General features: G+C 43.7%; 1 protein-coding gene across 2 annotated transcripts in view; it reads right to left on the bottom strand.

The window, feature by feature from the left end:
• NCKAP5L (NCK associated protein 5 like) overlaps positions 1 to 23,426 on the bottom strand; it is a 48,440-nt gene extending 25,014 nt beyond the window's left edge. The window contains exons 1-2 of one of the 2 annotated variants that reach the window (XM_039330610.1): positions 23,285 to 23,406; positions 22,032 to 22,230 (exon numbers count right to left, since the gene is read on the bottom strand). The gene's annotated coding sequence lies outside the window, so the exon portion shown is untranslated. Of the gene's footprint in view, positions 1 to 22,031; positions 22,231 to 23,284 lie in introns of both variants that reach the window. The other variant, XM_039330608.1, reaches the window with a different exon arrangement.
• Between the last annotated feature and the right edge of the window lie 675 nt (positions 23,427 to 24,101).

Here is a 24,101-nt window from a genome sequence, read left to right as displayed (position 1 = left end):
GGCCGGCAGTTTGACATCCCCCATTATAGGAGTTTGAATAATTAACTATTTTCCAAAGCAATTTTCACCTTAGACCAGAAGGAGGCAAAATTTCTTCTGAAAGGTTTCTGTCTCATAAAAACTGTTCTTTTCAAAAATAACCACAGAAGACACCAAAACATCATTTTACTTTTAAAATAAAAGACTATTTTAGCCCAATTAAATTATGTTTTATATTTCATCAATAATTTTAAATATCTACAAATATTGGCAGCTGGAAAGAGAGAAGTATAATAGACAAGGTGCTGTATTGGAACCAAGAAGGTCAAATTCAAGTCCTTCCTCAACTGGATAAGTGGGTCATTGGTCTCCTGTTGCCAAGTATACAGGTAATCCTTGACTTAACAATCATTCATTTATTAACCATTCAAAGTTACAATGGTATTGAAAAATGTGACTTGCAACCAGTTCTTGCCCTTATAACCAATGCAGCATCGCCACAATCACATGATCAAAATTTGGTTGCTTTGCACTCAGCATTTATTTACAATGGTTGCGGCATCTTGGGGTCAAGTGATTGCCATTTATAATGTTCCCAGCTGGCAACCAGCAAGAAAAGTTAATGGGAAAAACTAGAATTGTTTAAAGACTGAATGATTCACTTAACAACAGCAGTGATTTGCTTAAAGCAGCAAAAAAAGTTGTAAAATTGGGTACAACTCACTTGACAATAGCTGTGGTCATAAGGCAAGGACTACCTGTACCAGATAAAGTGGTTGCTCGGGCATCAAACCTGTACAGGCTGCCATCTTAAGCAACTAGTAGAAATGTAGAAGAACAATGCAACCAAATAAATATCTATCTTGCAGATACAGAGAAATAATGAAATAGTATTACTGCTTTAATTTGAAAATCTCATTTTAGGAAAATTCTGATCATGCTTTCTATTTAGAGCAGTGGTTCCCAACCTTTTCTGTACCCCGCACCCCTAGAACACTTCTGATATATTCTTTTACCCCTTAAAGTTTGAAATAACGGCAATGAATTATGCATATACACTATAATTTTGAAAACCCAAGTTTTCGCACCCCCTGGAATATCATCTCACTGATTTAGAGCAATTGAACAGAGACTCAACTTTCCCTATTTTACCTAAATTGTAATTCAGACATTTCCACACACTGATGGGAATTCTTGGCTTCTTTGCAGCTTTATACAAGTATTCTAAATCAAGTATCATCGTCAGCTCTAAAATTATTATTTTTATGTTGGTGAAAAAGCCATTTAATGTAAAAAAAATGAAGCAGAATATGGTTGATCTGGAGAATTTACCACAGGAAATAATCATAACGATTTATTAGGCTAATGCTTTGCTGAAAATAGCATGCAAACCTTCACACAAATATAATTAGCGTTTAGGAAAAACCATTAAAAAGAATAAATACCATTTATTTAAACAGCTTAGTCTTAACTAATTTGCTTTGACATTTATTTATTTAAAAGATTTATATGGCTGCCTATCTCGTAAAACCCAAATCTCGGCAGCTCACAACAATAATAAAATCAAAAAAGAAAAGAAAGCAGGATCCTGACCTATCATCTCCAATCCATCAATCTATACACTACCCCAGTCCCTGGGGGAGAAGCCAGCCCTTTACGGCTTTTGAGAAGGCTAAAAGCATAGGAGTCTGCTAGATACCCAGAAGAAGGTTGTTCACAGGGCAGTACTACTATAGAAAAGGCACACTTCCTGGGTCTCATTAAATAACAACACTTAAAGCAGTGGTTCTCAACCTGTGGGTCGGGACCCCATTTGGGGTCGAACGACCATTTCACAGGGGTCGCCAAACAACGCAGTCCACCATTTTTTCCCTTTTCCTTAGCTGTGCTACTCCCTTTTATTCTATTGGCTTTTGAAAGCCAATAGAATAGACCAGTGTTTCTCAACCTTGACAATTTTAAGGCCTGTGGACTTCAACTCCCAGAATTCCACAGCCAGCAATGCTGGCTGTGGAATTCTGGGAGTTGAAGTCCACAGGCCTTAAAATTGTCAAGGTTGAGAAACACTGGAATAGACTCTCTTGAATACAGTCTAATTCTATTGGCTTTCAAAAGCCAATAGGAATTGTCCAGGCTGTCTCTGCCCTGCTGAGCCCACCAAAAGTCCCATTCTGCAAACGGTGCTGCACCAGCTGAGTAGTCCTCGACTTACGGTTGGGGGTCACGGCATTAAAAAGGTTGAGAACCACTGACTTAAAGGATGGGACTCGGGGTGTGCCTACCTTGTCTGGCCTAGCACAGCAAGCGGATACCTTCAGGAGAGGTAGTGCTACAAATAACTTGGCTTTCTGCCCTGTAGGGCTATAAAGGTAATAACCAGAACCTTAAATTATGCTCAGAAAGAAACTGGGAGCTGGAGCAGCTCACACAGCAGTTGTGTATCATGAGTAAACCAAGGGGTGTCGAGCATTGTGTGAGTTGCAGCATTCTGCACCGCTTGTAATTTCCTGATGGTCTTCAAAGGCAGCCCCATGTAGGCACATTGCATTTCCAAGAGGAAGTAACCAAAGCATGAATGAGCATAAGCAATACCTCAAAGTCCAGGAATGGTGCAAGTGGTGCACAACTGTATCTGTACAAAGCTCCCTAAACATAACAGCCACCTGCTCTTTGAGTAGAAGCCACAAATTCAGGAGGACCTCCAAATTGCACACCAGCTCTGGATGGTTTTCACACAGATATTTGAAGAGGAACAGTGAGACACCCAAGCCCTGAGGTGTTGCACATTGTGAGGAACTAAAGCTAGATCCACACAAACACTGATCGGAACTAGCTATGGAGAAAGGAGAAGAATCACTCCAAAACAGTGCCTCCCACTCTCAATCCCTGAAACCACTGAGAGATCCAGGAGGATCAAGATAGTCACCCGATCTGTTTCCTGATCCCTCCAGAGGCCATCCAAAATCATAAATAAGGCCGTTTCCTTACAATGTCCCTACCTGAACTCAGGATGAAAAAGGTGCAAATAATCCATTTCATTTACAGGCCTCTGCAGCTGAGACAAGAGATATGTAAAGTTAACACATTGGTTAAGAATGCCTGAAGTTCTCTATTAACATTAACAATAGCTTAAGCAACTCCAGAACATTACAGACACTGTCATATTTTTAACTGGGGATAACCTAGAGTTTGGGAATAGATCATGTCTGCACATGTTATATTGCTAGACATTTTGTTCTGTAAACACTCACACCTAGCCTGTTTGGGACACTGCTCTTTCAGGTTTAAAAGGGGATCTTTGGAGTATGCTTAACAGATGCATAGTGTACTAGCTTAGGACTACCATTTTTTCCCAAAAAACATTGAATATCCTGTCAGAGAAACACCATTGCATATTATCTTACTATACTTACCATTTTTCAAACAGAGAGGAATAGTAAGAAGCCTGCCTAATGCAGTTCTCAAAGATCTCACCAGGATTCTTTTAATTAGATTAAAATGGATGTTAGAAAAGTTAAGCATTCTTTTAAGACTTATTAATTTGAATAGGATGAATGCTTTTAAATTTTACCAGGCCTCATCCTTTAGCTTTAAGGTTGCTTTCACCAATAATATAGCCATCCAACAGATTTGTTACGCCATATTAAGAGTTTGGAATAAATATAAAACAAGTTTTTTTACGAAATTGCCCCTATGGGTCTCCCTCCCAAGAAGCTTTTTTTAGAAAAGAAATAGTGTTGAAGCTGGACTGGTGGACTTATAGTAAAATAGCATATTTCAATTCTGGAGACGCCATCTTCAAATCTAGGGAAGAATTAGAATTAAAAGGTCACGCTTGTCACTGGTTTACATATCAACAAATGAAGGAAAGATTTAAACTGGACAAAAAAGGCCATGGTTTTGAGTTTGCTAAAAATGAACTGGAAATCCTACTATGTGGTAGTGATGATCATATAATTGCCAAGGTCTATAAAATGTTATTAAAATTGAATTTGGAAAATGAACATGTAAAACACTGAATGATCCAGTAGGCAAGGAATATAATGTGATGTTTGAACAATGGGAAAATATGTGGATAAAAGGCTTAAAATTCACATTAAATTATAACTTAAAAGAAAATTTTTACAAAATCATGTAACGCTGGTATTTAACACCAGATAAGTTATCTAGAATGTATAAAGGTATTTCAAATGAATGTTGGAAATGTAAATGTAAAGAAGGGACTTTTTATCATTTATGTTGGACATGTGATAAGGCAAAGAAATATTGGAGTAGGATTCATACATTAATGCCGAAAATTCTTAAAGTGAACATAAAGATTAAACCAGAAACTTTCCTTCTGGGTCTAACGGAAAGAGAACTGGAAAAAAATAGAATTCTGATTTTATACATGGTGACGGCAACAAGATTGCTCTATGCACAAAAGTGGAAGGATGCCTTGATTCCTACCATGGAAGAACGGTTACAAAAATTGATGGAATTAGCAGAGATGGCCAAATTGATTGTGCTGGTAAAAGAAAAGAACATCAATACTTTTGTTTCTACTTGGAAACCGCTTCTGGACAATATGCTTGAGGTGGAAAAAAATGATATTATGATTTTGGGTTTTACCGATTAGACTGATTTGCCAATGCAGAAATGGCTAGTGCATACTACTATAGAAATGTAAAAAGTTGAGATTTGATTTTAATGTCTAATTTTACTGCAACAGAGAGAGTCAGAAGTCAATGCTTTTGTTTCTTCCATTCCCTTTCTTCACACCTTTTTTTGTTTTCCTTTTTTCTACTGTTATCCCATACTATTTGCTTTTGTATTTTCACATTTTATGTTATAAATCAGTGGTTCTCAACCTTTTTAATGCCGCTACCCCCAACTGGTCATAAGTTGAGGACTACTCAACCGGTCATAAGTCGAGGACTACTCAACTGGTGCAGCACCGTTTGCAGAATGGGACTTTTGGCGGGATCAGCAGGGCAGAGACAGCCTGGACAATTCCTATTGGCTTTTGAAAGCCAATAGAATTAGACTCTATTCGAGAGAGTCTATTCTATTGGCTTTCAAAAGCCAATAGAATAAAAGGGAGTAGCACAGCTAAGGAAAAGGGGGGGGGGGAAATGGTGGACTGCGTTGTTTGGCGACCCACGTGAAATGGTCGTTCGACCCCAAATGGGGTCCCAACCCACAGGTTGAGAACCACTAAATGAATAAAACTAATAAAAAAACCCAAGTAAGATTATTAGATGCCATCTAGATCTAGATTTGGAAGAAATAAAGTTCCCAGCTTGTTGGGGAAATAGAATACAGACTGCCTAATAATAATGTTTTGTTTACCTGTTGCAATGTTAATGTTTACAGTACCTCTTATGGGAAAACAACACTGCTTGCTGACCATACTACCATCTGTTGAGTTTGAGTACATGAGCAACAGTGACACTGTTAGGTCTAGGTTCCGCACACACACCTTCCTAAACCAACTATTCTTGCACACTGCTCTTTTTCTCTGAGGTACACTAGAACCTTTTCTTCGCCCGTTTCATTAATCTTTAAAAGAATTGTGTAGCAGATTCTCCACCTGCTGCATTTTCTGGGCTGAAGGACTGGGTGGCCTTACTCTTTTCCTCTTCTCTAAAATCTTGGCAGAAAGATTAAGATGGCGATTTTCAAGCTCTACTTTCAAATCAATTTGCTGACCACAGAACCAGGGAAAACGGGAAGCAGGCGAGGAATGTTCTTAAAAAAAAAATCATACTAAGATACAGAGGGGTGGGGTTCCTTATGATTTCATACAGTGGGAACTGAATAGCAAGGGACAAACCTTAAAAGGTCAGCTTTTAAAGATTTCCTCAGTGAGAAATTGCAAGAGGAACAAAGAAAAATTGCTGAATTAGGAGAATTCATAGTTTCAAACCTGCAGTTCTCAAAACATCCCCCCCCCATATGTTAGAGAACACCGCAGAAAAACTTATAGGCATACCAATTGAAGGTAGACAGAGATGTGCCAGTAAGCGTTGCTGCTAGGATACAACTAATATTGTCCTCTAGACTGGTTAGCAAGCAATGAAGAGTTCTTGGAAAATTTACACTGATTTTCTGCTGTCCCAAGCACATTCATTCTTTCCATGTCATGCTAAGCTAGACATGCTGATTCAAAATTAGGCTGGAATTTTGTTTGAGATGGACGCTGGGGTTGGTTTTGTTTTGTTCTTCAAATCATGTTCTTAAGAGGCTTACTTTGAGCATCGGGTCAGATACTCTCTCTTAAGAGACAACTCTAGAGATTGTCATGGAAAATACATCTTCCCCATTGTTCTAGTCCTCACTGCAATGTTGGGCAGGGAGACGGAATATGGGTATACACAGACATCTGGCATGGGAGCATTCAGATAGATATGGCGGGAGCCAAGGGGTGGGCCATCTTCGGGGAACAAGGACTCGCTGCATTAGAGCGATTACCTGTTCCGACCCCTTGGACTCTTCTCCAATACCTGGAGAGGGGGTTGTTCAGGACCCTGGCCTCAAGTTGCTGCTTCTTAATGCCAGGTCAGTTATTACTAAAGCCCCCCTCATTCGGGATTTGATACTGGATGAGGAGGCCGACCTGGCACGTATTACTGAGACCTGGCTGGGCCAAGAGGGAAGTGTTCCTCTCTCAGAGATGTGCCCAGACGGGTTTCAGATAATGCACTAACCGCGACTCCAGGGAAGGGGTAGGGGAGTGGCGATTCTTGTCCGAGAATCCCTGAGACCTCGCAGGATCCCAGCCCCAGAGGTTGTTGGGTGTGAGTCCCTTCTCTTGAGGTTGGATTCAAGGGTTCAGTCGGGTTTGTTGTTGACATACCTGCCTCCCAGCTATGTGACAACAGCCCTGCCTGAGCTGCTGGAGGGGGTAGCCGGGTTGGCGGTGGAATTCCCCAGGCTTATGGTGCTGGGGGATTTCAATTTGCCGTCACTCGGCGAATCCTCTGGTGTGGCTCAGGAGTTCATGGCTTCCATGACAACCATGGACCTGACCCAGATAATTCAGGGTCCGACCATAGGGGAGGACACACGCTCGACTTGGTATTCCTCTTGGGGCAATGGAGACGTGATTTCGATTTAAGGGGTATAGTCACTTCTCCCTTGTCATGGTCGGATCACTTCCTGTTGAGGTTAGATTTCTCGGTCCTACTCCCCCACCGCAGGGAGGCGGAACCGGTTAGGTGGTTCCGCCCCAGGCGTTTAATGGACCCGGAGGGGTTCCAAATAGCGCTTGGGGGTTTTCCTGATTCCCTCCTCCACGAACCGGCTGAGTCCTTGGTCACTGCTTGGAATAAGGCGGCATCAGGGGCGTTAGACCGGATCGCGCCTTTGCGACCTCTCCGTGATTGTGGATCCCGGAGGGCACCTTGGTTTACCGAGGAGCTACGGGAGATGAAGCGTCAGAAGAGACGTCTAGAGCGACGCTGGAGGGCTAGTAACTCGAATCCGACCGGACACTTCTAAGAGCCTATATTAGGACTTATTTAGTGGCGATACGAGCGGCAAAATGTTCGCATTTTTCCGCACTTATTGCGTCTGCAGAATCTCGCCCCGCCGCCCTGTTTAGGGTGACCCGTTCCCTACTTAATGTTTGGGAAGCTGGGGAGCCCTTACAGGGTAGAGCGGAGGAATTTGTGCAATTCTTATCAGACAAAATCGCTCGGATTCGGACAGACCTAGACTCCGATTGGGCAGGGCCTTTTGAGATGACTGGGGCAGGTCTTAGCTCAGTTTTATGGGATGAATTTGAGTCTGTGACCACTGAGGATGTTGACAGAGCGGTGGGAGCAATGAGCGCCTCCACTTGTTTATTGGACCCGTGTCCTTCCTGGTTGGTCTCGGCTGCCAAGGAGGTGACACGAAGCTGGCTCCAGGTGTTGATCAACGCTTCGTTGAAGGAGGGGTCTTTCCCACAATCCCTGAAGGAGGCGGTTGTGAGGCCCCTGCTCAAGAAGCCTACCCTGGACCCGGCTGACTTAAATAACTTCCGTCCAGTCTCCAATCTCCCCTTTGTGGGGAAGGTTGTAGAGAGAGTGGTGACGCTCCAGCTCCGATGGTCTCTGGATGAAGCGGATTATCTAGACCCTTTTCAATCTGGCTTCAGGCCCGGCTTCAGCACAGAAACCGCTTTGGTCGCGCTGATGATCTCTGGCGGGCCCGAGACAGAGGTTATTCCTCTGTCTTGGTGCTACTTGACCTCTCAGCGGCTTTCGATACCATCGATCATGGTATCCTTTTGCGACGACTCGAAGGGGTGGGAGTGGCAGGCACCGTTTTACGGTGGTTCTCCTCCTACCTCTCTGGCCGGTCGCAATCGGTATTGGTGGGAGGGCAGAGGTCAACCCCAAGGCCCCTTGAATGCGGCGTGCCACAGGGGTCGGTCCTCTCTCCCCTCCTATTTAACATTTATATGAAGCCGCTGGGTGAGATCATCAGACAGCACGGGGTGAGGTTTCATCAGTATGCTGATGATACCCAGTTATATATCTCCTCCCCGAGCTCTCTCAGTGAAGCGGCCGATGTGATGGGCCGTTGCCTCGAAGCCGTGAGGGTCTGGATGGGGGTTAACAGACTCAGGCTCAATCCTGACAAGACCGAGTGGCTTTGGATGTTGCCTCCCAAGGATCATGTCGACTGTCCAGTGTTGACTCTTGCGGGGGAAAATATACCCCCTTCGGAGCGGGTTCGCAACTTGGGTGTCCTCCTTGATCCACAGCTGAATTTGGAACATCAATTGACGGCTGTGGCTGGGAGGACCTTTGCATAAGTTCGCCTGTTGCACCAGTTGCGACCCTACCTGGACCGGGAGGCTCTCCTTACAGTCACTCACGCCCTTGTCACCTCACGTTTGGACTACTGCAACGCGCTCTACATGGGGCTACCCTTGAAAAGTATTCGGAGACTACAGTTGGTCCAGAATGCAGCCGCGCGAGTGATAGTGGGTGCTCCTCGATACACCCACGTTACACCTATCCTCCGTGAGCTGCACTGGTTGCCTATTGGTCTCCGGGTCCAATTCAAGGTGTTGGTCATTACCTTTAAAGCCCTATATGGCTCAGGGCCAGGCTATTTGCGAGACCGCCTACTACCTCATAGTTCCCTACGTCCGGTTAGATCCCACAGGCTGGGCCTCCTTCAGGCTCCGTCGGCCAAGCAGTGCCATTTGGCGGGGCCGCGGAGGAGGGCCTTCTCTGTGATGGCACCCACGTTTTGGAATCAGCTCCCCCCGGAGATTAGGACCGCTCCCACCCTGTTGGTCTTCCGTAAGCTACTTAAGACCTGGCTTTTCCAGCAGACCTGGGGTTTATAAAACCTTACCCCTGGATGATTGTTTTTGTATTGTTGTTTTGTTATGTTTTATGTGTTTTTTATTGTTAGCCGCCCAGAGTCCTTGGTCGCTGCTTGGAATAAGTGGGGCGTGGAGCGGCTTATAAATTTTATAAATAAATAAATAAATAAATAATTCAGAGAACAATGTCCTCCTTGCAGAAATGGATTAAACAAGATTTCCAGAAATACATGAACCCCAATTTCCTTCCTGATTCTGTAAAATCCCAATTCTGTAAAAAGACCAACTTTCCTGTTCTTCTTTAGATTGCCCATGCTATTTTGGAGAAGTCATTTGCTTCATTCGGCTTAGGACAGGGATAGGCAACCTTGGCTCTTTTATGACTCGTGGACTTCAACTCCCAGAATTCCTGAGCCAGCCATGCTGAGGGGAAAGGGAGAGGTTTCCAAGCTGAGCCATGCTGGCTCAGGAATTCTGGGAGTTGAAGTCCACAAGTCATAAAAGAGCCAAGGTTGCCTACCTCTGGCTTAGGAGATCTGCTAGTTCCCTTTATGCCTCCTATTTGAAACACACCATACAACAGCGAGGGATGGGAGAAATGGCAGCCCCAACAGGAAAGGTAAAAACTCCCTTTATTAATTTTCCTGGAAACAATATTGAAGCAGTTCGCCACTGACATCTTCAAATAGGTTTTATCATCTTCCCAGAATAACTTATAGCCCTGGTATTCCCTAGAGATCCCCCACAAAAATAGAAAAATCTATTATCAGTGTGGCTTTGTTTCTATTATGGGAGTTGGTGAGTTGGGACTCTGCTAATGTTCTGTGCTTCAGCCCCAGAAGCAGGGGTGATGTCAAGAGAATGTGGGAGGCAAAAGTGCAAAGTTTATGAATAGGTTCTTTCTCTGGGCTCTGTAATATAATAAGGAGCAAGATGGCATTCATCTCAGCCAATCTTGATGAAAAAACACAAAATGTAGCCACCTTTCTCCAGAAGATTAATTGTTCCACTGCCTCTTGAATTTCACTTGTGGGAAGCTGCCTACAACTGAATACCAAGAGATGTACAATATCCTAATCAAGGAACTACCACGGAGACAAACAATCAAACAGATAAATACACTAATCAAGGAACTACCAAGGAAAAAACAACCACCCCACCACCACCAACACAGGCAGGGCAAGCTACTGTACCTAAACAAGGAACAAACTCCACACTCACTACCACTGATGATGTTACCTAGTTGGATAATGCAATGTCTGCAAACAAGCTCCAAGAGCATCAAAGATGCCAAAGCTGCTTTGCTTATAGATTTTTTAAAAATATCCACGTGGACTGACAAGGTGAGAAAAAAAATACTATGCAGGTTAGCCGGTGGGAAGGAGCAATGAGATAATTAGATCCAGAGGAGTTTGTTGCTTTAAGAGTGACTCAGAATATCATTCCATACTTCTCAAGCCCCAAAGAACATCTATTAATATTGTAGAAGGGTTATGGGCGGATAAAGTGGAGACAAAGAAAGCAAATGGTAGAATAAGGCCAAATGTATACTGAGAAAGGAACTTTGACCAGCCTGATTTTCTATCATCACCAAATTGGAATTATATTCAAAGTACTATGCACCTCCTATGCCAGTGGTTCTCAACCTGTGGGTCGGGACCCCATTTGGGGTCGAACGACCATTTCACAGGGGTCGCCAAACAATGCAATCCGCCATTTTTCCCCCTTTTCCTTAGCTGTGCTACTCCCTTTTATTCTATTGGCTTTTGAAAGCCAATAAAATAGACTCTCTTGAATAGAGTCTAATTCTATTGGCTTTCAAAAGCCAATAGGAATTGTCCAAGCTGTCTCTGCCCTGCTGAGCCCGCCAAAAGTCCCATTCTGCAAACGGTGCTGCACCAGTTGAGTAGTCCTCGACTTACGATCGGTTGAGTAGTCCTCAACTTACGACCGGTTGGGGGTCGCGGCATTAAAAAGGTTGAGAATCACTGTCCTAGGCCCTCTGTGGGATACAGCCCATGGGTTTTGATGCCACAAGCTTGGCAACTGAAAAAAAATCACAGATGTTTAGCAAGTGAAGCATAATACACACACACATATTTTTAAATGACTAATCCAGATAATTTGAACCAGAATCAGTGCAGAAATAGCCCCAAGGGAGAAAAGAGTGAGAGAAAAATTAAAGAATGGACACTTCATGGCTGGAAATGCTGCATCTGAGCTGAAGCCCGAACAAAGGGCCAGGCAGCATCTTTCGTTTAAGCACAAGTCATCAAGAATTTGCTCTCTTCCATAAGGTTTTGCGTTGTTTTAGAAGCAGACATCATGCTATTTGGAAATGAGTTCCCAATGTACATGCACACCTTCCCCGCAGACATTTAAACAAAACAAAGAGGATCAGAGATTAAATCCAACCCATACAAGGGGCCACACAGAATTAAATGTCCTGCTCTCCAAGTCCTGACATGGAATTATATAGTGTCGGCACACAGAACCCAGCCTTATGCAAACAGATTGGAACAAATATGGGGTCCTGCTTTTTTGCACTGATAGCAAATGCATATGAGGATGGGATTCTGGGAATTAGGCTGCTCTCTATGGCAGCAGTCCCCAACCTTTCCAGTTCTGTGGACTGGCAGTGGCGGCAGGGGGGCGGAGAGGGGATAGTTTCATGGGGACTCTTGCTGCTTGCACATAATGAGCTTCGTGCACTCACATGTTCACCTGCAGCTTGCACAGCCTGGTTCCCAAAGGGCCACGACCTGGTACCGGACTGTGGATCCCTGCTTTATGGTCTTGTAGCGTCTATGGCAGGGGTGTCAAACTTGCAACGTCACGTGATATGTTGCGACATATTGCGACTTTTTTCCCATTGCCGGAGCTGGGGTGGGCGTGGTTTTGGCATGACGCCTCCGGCCCGTGGGCCAGCTGTTTGACACCCTTGGTCTATGGCATATGATGAGATTCTTTGAATAAAATGTCTGGCAAGCCTATTATGAGACTTTAAAGATTGGGTTTGGATTCATGCCATCATGTGCTTAACAATAGCTTGGTGAGAGGCTTGGTTCACACATGCTACTTGCAAACCCCTTCAGATGATTGGAAATGGAGCAGCCTAAAAGTCAAATAAATCAACAAATAGGACCCTAAACCATGTCTTCGTTCAGCCATTCACCATATCGTCAACTGTTTCTCCACTGCAAGACTTAAAAACATCTTTCAAGAAACTTTCAAGACAAGTAAAATTGGAGGTATCGAGTGACTTTTAGCTTTTATAGAGAAGCCGACATTGCCGTTGCAACTTCAGTGTGCAAACTCATATGCTGCTGTCAAGCACACGATACACGTTAAGATAAATGAACTGTTAGTCTGTTTCTCAGATGCTGAGAACGCAATCCTTCTACTGAGAGGGTGGATGCACCAGCCTTGGATAGCACTCAGCAAAATCCCCTGAAGACACAAAGAATCCTCTCATGTCATTTCACATCCTGACATGTTCTGGTGTGAATCATAAATATGTTTGTTGTAAATCCTCAGTTCCATTTCCATCATGTATCCATGCATCTTCTTTTTGCTCAAGGCTTGCTGGTGCCATAGTTCGCTGTGAAAAGCCATTACTCAGAGTCATTCCATCAAGGTAAGAAATGCCCCGTGCTGATTCAGACTGTCAGCCGTCTCACTCAGCAGCTTTTCTCCTCCCTTCAGACGTTGTTTTTTTCCTCAGTTTACGCCTAGCAGTGGTTAGTCAGTTGCTTGCCTCTTGCTCAGTCCTCTCCAGGCAGCTCTGTTTGCTGTTGCCTGACTTCTGCTGCCCGTCAGAATGTCCCAAGATGATGAATTTTGCAGGTTTCCGCTGTACTCCCTCTTTCGTCTTACACAGTGCCATATTCCAAGAAGTGGGATGTAGCAGTGCATGTCATTCAAGAGCCAAAGGCAACTTCTTCCGAACAGTAATGAATGGCTTTAATATTTCAGCAGTAAAAAACAGGGGCAGGAGGAGGATCACATACTGTACTGTTTCCTACTAAACAGGAAGCCCAAACTGTCTGCCTAAAGAGCTCATGTCCCAAATTTGGCCAAATATACAATGGAATCATTCACAAATTTAGAAACACACACACACACACACACACACACAGGGGGGGGAGAGAGAGGGAAAGAGTGGGGGAGAGAGAGAGGGAGGGAGGATTGCTGTCCATTTTACAGCAGCAGGATGTCAAAAAGCAAACCCAATAAAAGAGAACAGCCTTATTTATTTCAAAGACTGGGTCCCACCTACAGAAAGTTAAAATGGATCCCATCCTCCTCAATGCACTTGGAATGGGGCAATCAGCCCCAAGTTCAAATAATTAAAATTGTGTCAAGATGTGAACTAAAACAAAAGCATATGTTCTTGTCCTCTGAAGACCCAGCCACTACTACTACAGCAGCAAAAATAGCAGCAGAGCTTCAGGCTGGCATACATCTGTTTATTTATAGCTGCAACTGGTCACAACGCCGTGTCTCCATACTGAGCAGAAAGGGGAAAATTGCAGACAAGGAACGAGTGTGTGTCTCTCACACATAAGGCCCTTAATCATTTTATTCTCACATGATTATCCACCTTCCACTCTGAGTAAAAGCAGGGGATAAGAAACTTGATGTCTGGCTTTTTTTATAGCGTTCTATGTGCAATATCCCACCGGATCCCTGTTATCTCTATATTAAAGAGGAATTTGGGAGGCAGCTAAGAACGGGTTTGACAAAGGCTATATAGCAAGTACATTGCAGGAGCCAAACAAATCGTCTCCCTGCCGGTCCTTAACCTTCCTCCATTTCATCACTAAAGTTAAAGGATAAGCAATCTGTACCACATTTGATGATCAGCTTTACGATTTATGTAATCACCAGTTTTATCCTGCCTTTCCTCCAAAGAGCTCAAGTTAACCCACATCTGCCTTGTCCTCCCCCCATCCCTTCCCCTAGATAGAAGACAAGATTAATCATTTATCTGAACCACATCAGAGAATCAATTTAATCCTGGGCATTCTGGATAACCAGGAATTGAATTTGGATATCCCTTTTTGTAAGGCTTTGAAGACCCAGCCCTTCCAGGCACTGGGCCAGGAGGTTAGGTGAGCCTGCTTTAATGGCTTATGCGATTGCCTGATTAGTTATAGATACAGCGGCTGCATCTGGTGTACAGGTAGCTCTTGACTTATAACAGTTCATTTAGTGACCAAAGTTACGGCATTGAAAAAAGTGACCATTTTTCATACTTATGACTACTGCAGCATCCCCACGGTCATATGATCAAAATTCGGATTTTGGCATATTTATATTTGCCAAATATAATCATTTGGCATGATTCATATTTATGACGGTTGCAATTCCCCAGGATCATATAAACAGCTTTTGTGACTTTTTGACAAGCAAAGTCAATGGGGAAGCCAGATTCACTTAACAACAGTGTTACTAACTTAACAGCTGCAATGATTCACTTAACAAACTGTGGCAAGAAAGGTCACAAAATAGGGCAAAGCTCACTTAGCAACACACAGTTTGAGCTCAATTGTGGTTGGAAGTTGAGGACTAACTGTATTTTTCTTCTTATTGTTTATGGTATATTCAATGTTTTAGTTGGTTGCTAGCCACCAATAATTGTGGATGAGTGGACAGCCATGTAAGTTGAATGAGATGACAGACAGACAGACAGACAGACAGACAGATATGGATGGAATGATAAATATGTAGGTAGGTAGGTAAGTAAGTAGGTAGGTAGAATCATTGCAGAGTTCACAAGGAGCATGACATTTCTTAGCTACAGCCTCAGGAAGAAAAGCTGTATTTCAAGAAAATAGTGGTAAAACTCACAGAAACAGAATTTTAGGCACAGGAGACAATCCTCAGTTAAAGCTCCACATTCATCAAACAAGTTTAATCATGATTCAAGGGATGATGGGAGAGCCAGTTTGGTGTAATGGTTAGGGCATCAAGCTAGAAACCTGCATACCATGAATTCTAGTCCTGCCTAGGAAGGAGGCAATGGCAAACTATTTCTGAAAAACTTTGCCAAGAAAATTGTAGGGATTTGTCCAGGTAGTCTCCAAGTCTCTGACTGAATGGAAGAAGAAGAAGAAAAAGACAATGGAGAAGAATTAGGAAAAAAAATTCAAAACTTAAACCAATTATGTATTCTTAATAATGATACCTAATAGCATATGCAGGAGGTACCAGATGGAGACAGAATAAAAACACAGAACCCAACAAGGGGTAATTCCTATGCATAAGGGATCACATACTTATTTGTGGAGGAAGGCAACACTGACTTTCATCAAGACATAGTTCCAATGCACAAATTTTTGCCCAACATTTAAACTCGGGAAGTATTTACTCATGCCTAGAGAAAATGAGTGAAAAGCAAGAGGCTGCTTAGGAACTAACCTGTATTGAATCAGGGCGGCATGGCCTAGGAAGGCAGGGCAGGAGATGGACAATCCTTACCACCTTGCCAGTAAGCAGGATAGTTGGGCTGATGGGGGCCAAAGTACAAAATCTGATGTTGCCTACCCATTTTCATTACCAAGTAGCAACATTCTCCAGACATCATTCTTTCCCAGCCCTTCCTGATGATACCAGGAGTAGAACTTGCTGGGATTTTATTTTAATTTTTTTTGCACGTAAAGCAAATATTCTACCATAGCACAAGTGGTTATCTAAACCCTAACATCCTTAGAGACCAACACATCTAGAAAGGCCAGGCTGAAGAAAACTGCTCTGTAGTACCACACTGCTGGGAGGGTTTCTCCACCATTATTCCATATTGATATTATAATAACACAATTGGAGAGAGGATGCAATTATCAGCTCAAGACATTCCAATCCATCCTTTCAGCTAGAACACCAGTCTGAATAATAGCAATATCATTATCATCAGACCACTGCATTTGCACACTGTACATTTTAAGTATCTTGTTTCAATATTGAGCTTAGATTCCCATCCAGGGAGACAGTATATATCTTAAAGATGTCTCCCTAAGCTGCTTCCTTGAGTTCCAGAGTTTTCATTCTGTTTGGCTGGGAAAGGATCCAAGATCATTAACACTCAACACAAGGGAAGATTGTTTGTTAGATTCACACCCTGATGAAGCTATCTAGTCCCTGGCATAGCCAAGGTATATCTTTCCTTTTCCCTTTCCTTTTCTCAAACTGGGTCACTACAGATAGTCCTCGACTTACAACAGCATTTACTGACCGTTCGAAGATACAAAGGCACTGAAAAAAAATTACTTATGACCGTTTTTCACACCAGCGCAGCATCCCCCTGGTGATGTGACCAAAATTCAGACACCTGGCAACTGACTCATAGTTATGATGATTAGTGTCCCGGGGTCATGTGATCACCTTTTGCGACTTTCTGACAAAGTCAAAGTCAAAGCCAGATTCACTTAACAACTGTGTTACTAATTTAACAACTGCAGTGATTCACTTAACAAGTGTGGCAAGGAAGGTCATAAAAACAGGGCAAAACTCACTTAACAAATGTCTCACTTAGTAATAGAAATAATGGACTCAGGTAAGTCAAGGACTACCTGTATTTTTTTTATTAAGGCATAAACAAGATTGCTCAAGCAAATAAATCAAGCTCAATGCTGTTTCATCTTCACCTTTCCCAAATTCCATCACCTACAGACCAAGGAACATCTAGCCTGTTACACTGAACCAAATTAACCTGATTACCTAGTTGCAGTTTCCACTAGAGCAGGGGTCCCCAACCCCCAATCCGTGGACTGGTACCGGGCCGTGGCATACCAGCAACTGGTCCGCACAAACAAGCAAAGCCCCATCCATGGGATGCAGGCAGCACACATAACCACATGGGAAAAACCTCTCCGTGGAACCGGTCCTTGGTGCCCAAAAGGTTGGGGACCTCTGCGCTAGAGTTGTGGCAATGGCAGCCTCTTCAATCTTCAAACAGCCTGGTTCACCCAACTGGTTCATGCCAAACGTGGGACTAGAACTCAGAATCTCCTCTCCGTTTCTATCCTGGTGCCTTAATCACTACAGCAAACTGGCTTTCTTATATAGAGCATGCTTCCTATCAATAAAAGCTTAACCCATATGACCTCTAATAATGATTAGGTAGGTAGTCATGCTGTGACATTAGGAAGAAGTGCTGGCTGGAATCACAGCACTACCAGCATTAGGAATTAAGTGCTGGCTACTGTATTTCTATCTTCTCCTACTACCTACGCTGAAGTGGATTGAAGCCTATTGCTCAACCAGCATCCCGGCTTGCCTCCCCGCACTAGTTTCAATTGAATTAATAAAGTTTTGATCTCTTGTTTTCTTGTTATTCAAAGATCCACCTCCCCCATCCCATTTTCCCCCCACCCTACAGTAATGGCAGGAAATGGCACCATATCAACCAAAGACTGGGGGAAGTGAGATGCTGTCTGTAAGGAAAAGGAAAGCCAGCAATTGTGAAGAGAACAATGGCATAAAAGTGCCCTTGTGTCTCCTTCAACCAACAATTTCAGTGGGTATCAGGATAAGGGAGCTGGGAAGGAAGGGGGGGGGGGGCACAAGGTCCAAAGAATCAAAGGGGAAAAGAGAATTTCCTTCTCCACTTTTTCAATGGCTGTGATCCACGAGACAACCAATTTATAAGCTGATCCAAAGAGAGGTTGTTTGTGGAACAGCTTAAACAACTAAGTAAACAGCACACGACTCCACTGGTGGGCCTCCTAAATTGATTTTACCAGACAGGATGGAGTCTAAACTCTAGCCGAAAGGAACAAACAGGCACCCAGCTTCATCTCAATTCAGAGCCACACATCGAATCCATGTGCTACAAGAAGTGAACTAATTCAGTAAGACCTTTAGTAAACTCACAATAACAGTTGCATTGTTTGAATGGCTACAGGGAAGATACAAAAGCACATCCTGACAAATAGTGCTGTTAATATTAGAGGGGATGTATCAAACTGGTGTGGATTGCTGTAATTTTATTTGACTTTTGCTGAAACCCATGGTTGCAAATAAATGTTTAAATACGAATACAATATTTACGTGCAGAGGAAGTTGCCCACAGTATTTGTGGACATCTTTACCTCCTTCTAATTAGCTCATCCTTGGATCTGATTGTTCTGCTAAAGGAGATGCAGTTGGATGACCTCTCAGTGAAGAAACATAGTAGAATATTGCATTTCAAAATCAGATGCTCATTGCATTTCTGCACAAATCCCTGCTTTCAATTCATTTTCTTCCAATTTTATCGGGTCAGGAAAACTGAAAACTAGGAGCTTATCTTTTCTGCACAGCAGTTTGTACATGGAAAATGACAAAACGGTAGATTATATTTGTTAAAGAGTTTCCAAATACACTTGTGTAGGAAGTAATAGAGAAATTGATTAAATAAAATAAAGCCTTAACTATGGCCCTGATACAGTCGTCCTCAACTTATAACCGGTCACTCAGCAACCATTTAAAGTTACAATGGACCTGAAAAAGTGACTTAAGACCAGGATTTCAAGTTCCAACATCCAACATTCTCCAGTCACATGACCAGATTTTGATGCTTGGCAACTGGCCTGCATTTGTGGTCATTTGCAATATCCTATAGCAGTGATGGTGAACCTTTTAGAGACCAAGTGCCCAAACTACAACCCAAAACCCATTTATGTATCGTAGGGTGCTGGGTGGGCGTGCCCATTGGGTGGGGGTGGGCATGATAACAGCAGACTGGGTGGGACTAAAAAGTTCAATCAATTCCAACTTTGCGAGATCTTTTTTTCCCCCGCAAGAAGTTGAAATTGATTGATATATTGAACCTTTTTTTTTTTTTGCACACGGCGGCAGAGGCCTAAAGCGAAAAGGTTTTATAAAACCCAGCTGAAGGCCTAGGACTGGGGCGACGGTGCGCGTGCCCACAGAGAGGGCTCTGCGTGCCACCTGTGGCAGGCGTGCCAAAGGTTCGCCACCATGGTCCTATAGTCATGTGGCCACAATTGACATTTTTTCCCAGAAACTGGCATTCTGGAATTCACTCTGTTCTGGCATTCTAGTTTCTGGCAAAAAACTCCCCGTGGTGACAATGGATTATTTAATAACCATAGCATTCCCTTAATCACTGCAGCATTCGCTTCATGACTGCCACAAAAAAAGGCATAAAATCCAGGCACCGTCACATGACCTACTTTACGATGGTCTTGATGGTACTAAGTCAAGGACTACCTGTAATAACAAAAGAGAAAAGGAGAAAGAGTCCAGATTGCTGGAGGGGGTGGATGGAATGACAGGAAAGTCTCTTCTGAAGCCTCTTTTTGTCCCTGGATTCTACTATCTCGGTTGCAACAAAAGGGAGGCAACACCATCATAGCATCCAAGTTTTTTTCTTCCCGAAAAAGCTCATCCTTTCAAGCCTTCTGGGAAAGAGAAAGCTTACTTTGGTGCTTGTCACTAAGCAGCTGTGTGAGAGGCTTGGTTAGAAAGAAAATTAATTCCCAAGGTCCCTCTGCAATTCCTCTTGTGGAGAAACAAAGGACAACGCCTGGGATTTCAGGCAGATTGCTGCCCTCACTTACTTAATATAGGCTAAGGGAATTGCAGTTCAACCCATCTGGAGAATGTAATGTTGGAGGGCTGCTCCTGGGATCACAAGACCCAGGACACCCAATTCCTGCAGGAAATTGTGATCTTCTGGGCCCACTGCAGGCAAGGCACGGATGGAGAAAAAACAACAACTCTCCATCTCTGGCAGATGCCACTGAAAAAACGAGGTCACAGACTAAGGCACTGAATTGGCAGCTGGCCAGGCAGCAGCCTTGTGGGAGAGAAAAACTAAGATCTCCCGGGAATACCCTCCCTTTCTTCTCTGCATTCAGTAGAGAAACCAGGGGTTTCAAGAGCCCTACAGACACCATAACCACGAATTGCACTTCCCCTGAAATACAGAACCTGGTTTTAAAAGAGACTCCTCAAAATAAGCCTCAAATAGCGGGGATGTACTGTTAGAGTCGCCTTGCAGGGGAGATGGGTAGCATAAAAATTTAATAAATTAATATATGTGCTCGGTTCCACCTTATAGATGCTCGCGGTTTCTTGCTCCTACTGTATATTTTCACAGTAAATGCAAGAAAGGAATAGTTTTGACAGGTGCAGGTTTTCCCAGACTCTGACCATTGAAGAGCTTCTTGATAATAACTGTAAGAACACGTTCCTCTATGAATCTTAAAATTCTGTAAGAGTTCTCATTCCCTCACTATAACTATTCAAATCACTTGGTTGCCTCCTTCACATCTCCTCTCTCCCCATCCCTGTTAAAAATCTTGCATTCACCCACGCTCATTTCAACTCCCTCTAAGAAAATTACTATGTCTGAATTCTCAGGAATAACCGGAGGCAGTCCTGACTCCTGCCTTTAGGCAAGGCTGAAATAATAATCATGCTAAAATGGAAACCCAGAATCAAATGTGGCCAAGTGGGATCCAGCATTTCCAAGCAGGGAAATGGATTAGAACGATTTCTCTCATCAAGATGAGCTCCCAGAGCCAAACTTTCAAGGGGAAAAGAGGACATTAACTACGTACCATGGCTTTTATTTTTACAGCCATTATACACCGATTGTCTGTATGCACCCAATAGATCAGACATGTCAAACTCGCGACATCACATGATGTCGCACAGTGTATCAGGACAGTTTTGCCATTGCCGGCAATGGGGTGGGTGCGGCTTCCGCATGACGCATCCGGCCCGCGGGCCAGCAGTCTAACACCCCTGCACTAGATAATACAAATAATACTAGATAGTTAGTACATAGATAATACTCCAATATATTTTGGAGTGGGGACCAGCCTTCAAAACTTGCGGGTAGCCCTAGCAGATATGCCAAGACTTCATACAAATTTATACATAGTCCTCAACTTACAACAATTGAGTCCAAAATTTCTGTTACTAAGCGAAACAGTTGTTAAGTAAGTTTTGCCCCATTTTCTGATCTTTCTTGCCACAACTGTTAAGTGAATCACTGCAGTTGTTAAGTTCGCAAGGGTGAATCTGGCATTTTCACTGACTTTGTCAGAAGGTTGCAAAAGATGATCAGATGACTCTGGGACACTGCAACCGTCATCATAAATATAAACCAGTTGCCACGCATCTGAATTTTGATCATGTGACCACAGGGAATGCTTCAATGGTCATGTGAAAAACAGTAATAAGACACTTTTTTCAGTGCTGCTGTAAGTTCAGACAGTCACTAAGGGAGGAGTTGTAAGTGAAGGACTACCTGCACTTGAAGGACTACCTGCACTTACCCAGAGCTTATTTCAAACAAGGATTTTAGAAGAGACAATATGATTGGCAACTCTCCAGAAAATCTGATTTCCACCCACAAAATGGCTGCACTCATATTACAGGACAGCAACCCAGCTGAAAACTGAGCTCAGTTTTTGATTCTTGATGAAGCAGGTGAGGCGAGGCAAGGCAAGGCCGAAGGGGCGCATGCCCCCAAAAGCCATTCATCACTCACATGGATCCTAGATGTTCAGTTTGAAAAGAATCATGACTGATACCTCAGCATAGTTGGGGGAAGACACAATAGGCATTCACATATTCAACTTGGAAACCTATTTATGCTTCTTAAATGAAACAAGTGAAGAAGTGAAATGGCTTTTCTTCTTCAACAATGTGTGCAGAAAGAACCATGCTGGCTCAGGAATTCTGGGAGTTGAAGTCCACGAGTAATAAAAGAGCCAAGATTGCCTACCGGTATTTACCAAAACGAAAACCCACGACCTTCCGACGACCACCTGGAGCAGCGGGCAGATCCGGCTTAACTTTAGGAGGATGAGCCCTTTCCCTAGCGCGAGGCAGATGAGAGAGGAAGGGAGCGCGCGTCCGCGGGCTTCAAGGAAGGAGCTATTTTGCCACAGGGGGAAATGCACCCACTGGTTCCGCAAAAGTGGCTGGAAGGAAGATGCAGAAATAGAAGCGGAACTGCAGAATTGCTCGTAAAAAATACCCATATAATAATCTTAACATGTTTATCGCAGTCAAATAACCTCCCTATCCAAGACTCGGTCGCCTCAAAGACAATTTTTTAAAAAGCCTGTAAAGTTCATAAAAACAGTAATCCCTTAAAACGTCATATAACGTAAAACTCAAACGTCTAAAATGAATCGTAGCCCTACAATTCGTCCCATAAACTCATCGGAAGAGGATCTTTCCTTTTCTTAAGCAAGACAGTCCCATAGATCGCAACATTTAGCTGCTCGTCTGTCTTATGCACCGCCTCTACGGAATCAAGTCCCTCTGAACTCCACAGCTGGGATCATCACTAAGCCAAAGCCCTCTTAAAGCTTAGCGCCGTGAGTGAACCGAGCCAATTGTTGCTTATCCACAAGCCACAGTTTAAAATCATGGCTGAGATACGCAAAACGACTTCTAGCGAGAGCACCACTTAAACCTTGCAGAAATTGCATTCGCACGACACTGAACTCCAGCTAACCGCGTGCTAATTTTGCCTGGAGTGCGCACCGTTTACCATTTAGTATGTCTCACGAATTCAAGCAACTGGACTGAATCAACCACAGACAAACGTATCGTTGTGAATGTAGGTTCTGCTGCATCTGCGTTAGCCCCAAACTCTGCACTCGTGGCTTGCCAAAATAACTCAGCTGACTGGATTCCTACGACACCCGTAATTACAAACTAGCCTACCCTACTTTAGCTCAATTCCTAAGGAAAACTCGGCCTGGATGGATAGACTGTGTTTCCTTCACTTCAAATTAATCAAGCTGCTCAAAAACGCCACTCCGGGAGTGCCAAGGACAAACTCGGGCTCGGGGGCGGCCCCCAGCGCGAGACAGTGAGGATCTAGTGCAGAGGGTGAGCATCGGGTTCCCGCCCCATCCCCCGGCAATGCAATCGGCCTGCAGGAGTGAGCCCCGGTGGGAGGGGAAGCTCCGGAAATAGCCGCAGAGCAGCGAAGAGAGCGGATACCTCTCCATTGCAACTCACCCTGCGGTATTACTTGTGGCAAACGGGACTTAGTGCCACCGAAACAGCGGAGATCGCTCCGCAGGCACCTCGCGGCATTTCCTGCAGCCACCACGGCGACTTCCCCGGTTTCTCGCTTCCGAAGGCCGCTTCTGAAGAAAGTGATGTCATGGCTTTAAAACGGCGGGACTCCTCCCTGCATGCTGACCCGCGACAGCCAATGGGTGCCTGGTCCAAGCTTACTTGGCGCCAGATGTTTCTCATTTAGCGGCAGCACCAACATCACCGCTCCTCTGGCTGCTCCAGGCCTAGTAAAGTGCCGGTAGCGCCACGATGGCGGTAGCAACAGCAACAGCATTGCTGTGAAAGGAGAAAGCCTTGACTCGTTGGAAGGGACAAGCAAGGGGCTGAGGTGCTTATTAGCTTTTCAGTTTACTGCTATTGAGCTCAGCCTGAATCTGTTTTTCCCTCCCAGGGAGGAACCTTCTCTGGAGATGTCTTGATTTCTTAAGCCGCCAATCTTTTCATTATTAACCTGCCATACTGTTAATATGGTGATAAGGGACTTGAGTACCAAGTTTTAGGATGAACTGTTACAAGGTTAAAAGAAAAGAGCTAAGATTCTAGAGACCACATGGGTCTTTTCAATGTAGGTTGGCAACTTTTTCTGTGAGTTATGGTCGATGTTCACACAACATGCTAAGGCTAACCTAGGTTTAACATGATTTTGCAAATGTATCTATCCTAGTTCAACATATTGAATCCTAAACCATGACCAGCTCTGACTTGTTCACATAAAAGACTCTGCAGTAAGATCTCATGATTCACTTTTCAGGCT

This window comes from Crotalus tigris, unplaced genomic scaffold (genome assembly GCF_016545835.1).
Source record: "Crotalus tigris isolate CLP2741 ecotype Arizona unplaced genomic scaffold, ASM1654583v1 scf7180000024429.2167931701:2281839, whole genome shotgun sequence".
Classification (NCBI taxonomy): Eukaryota; Metazoa; Chordata; class Lepidosauria; order Squamata; family Viperidae; genus Crotalus; species Crotalus tigris.
Note: the sequence above shows the minus strand (reverse complement) of the source record. Positions and strands in the feature narration are given on the sequence as shown.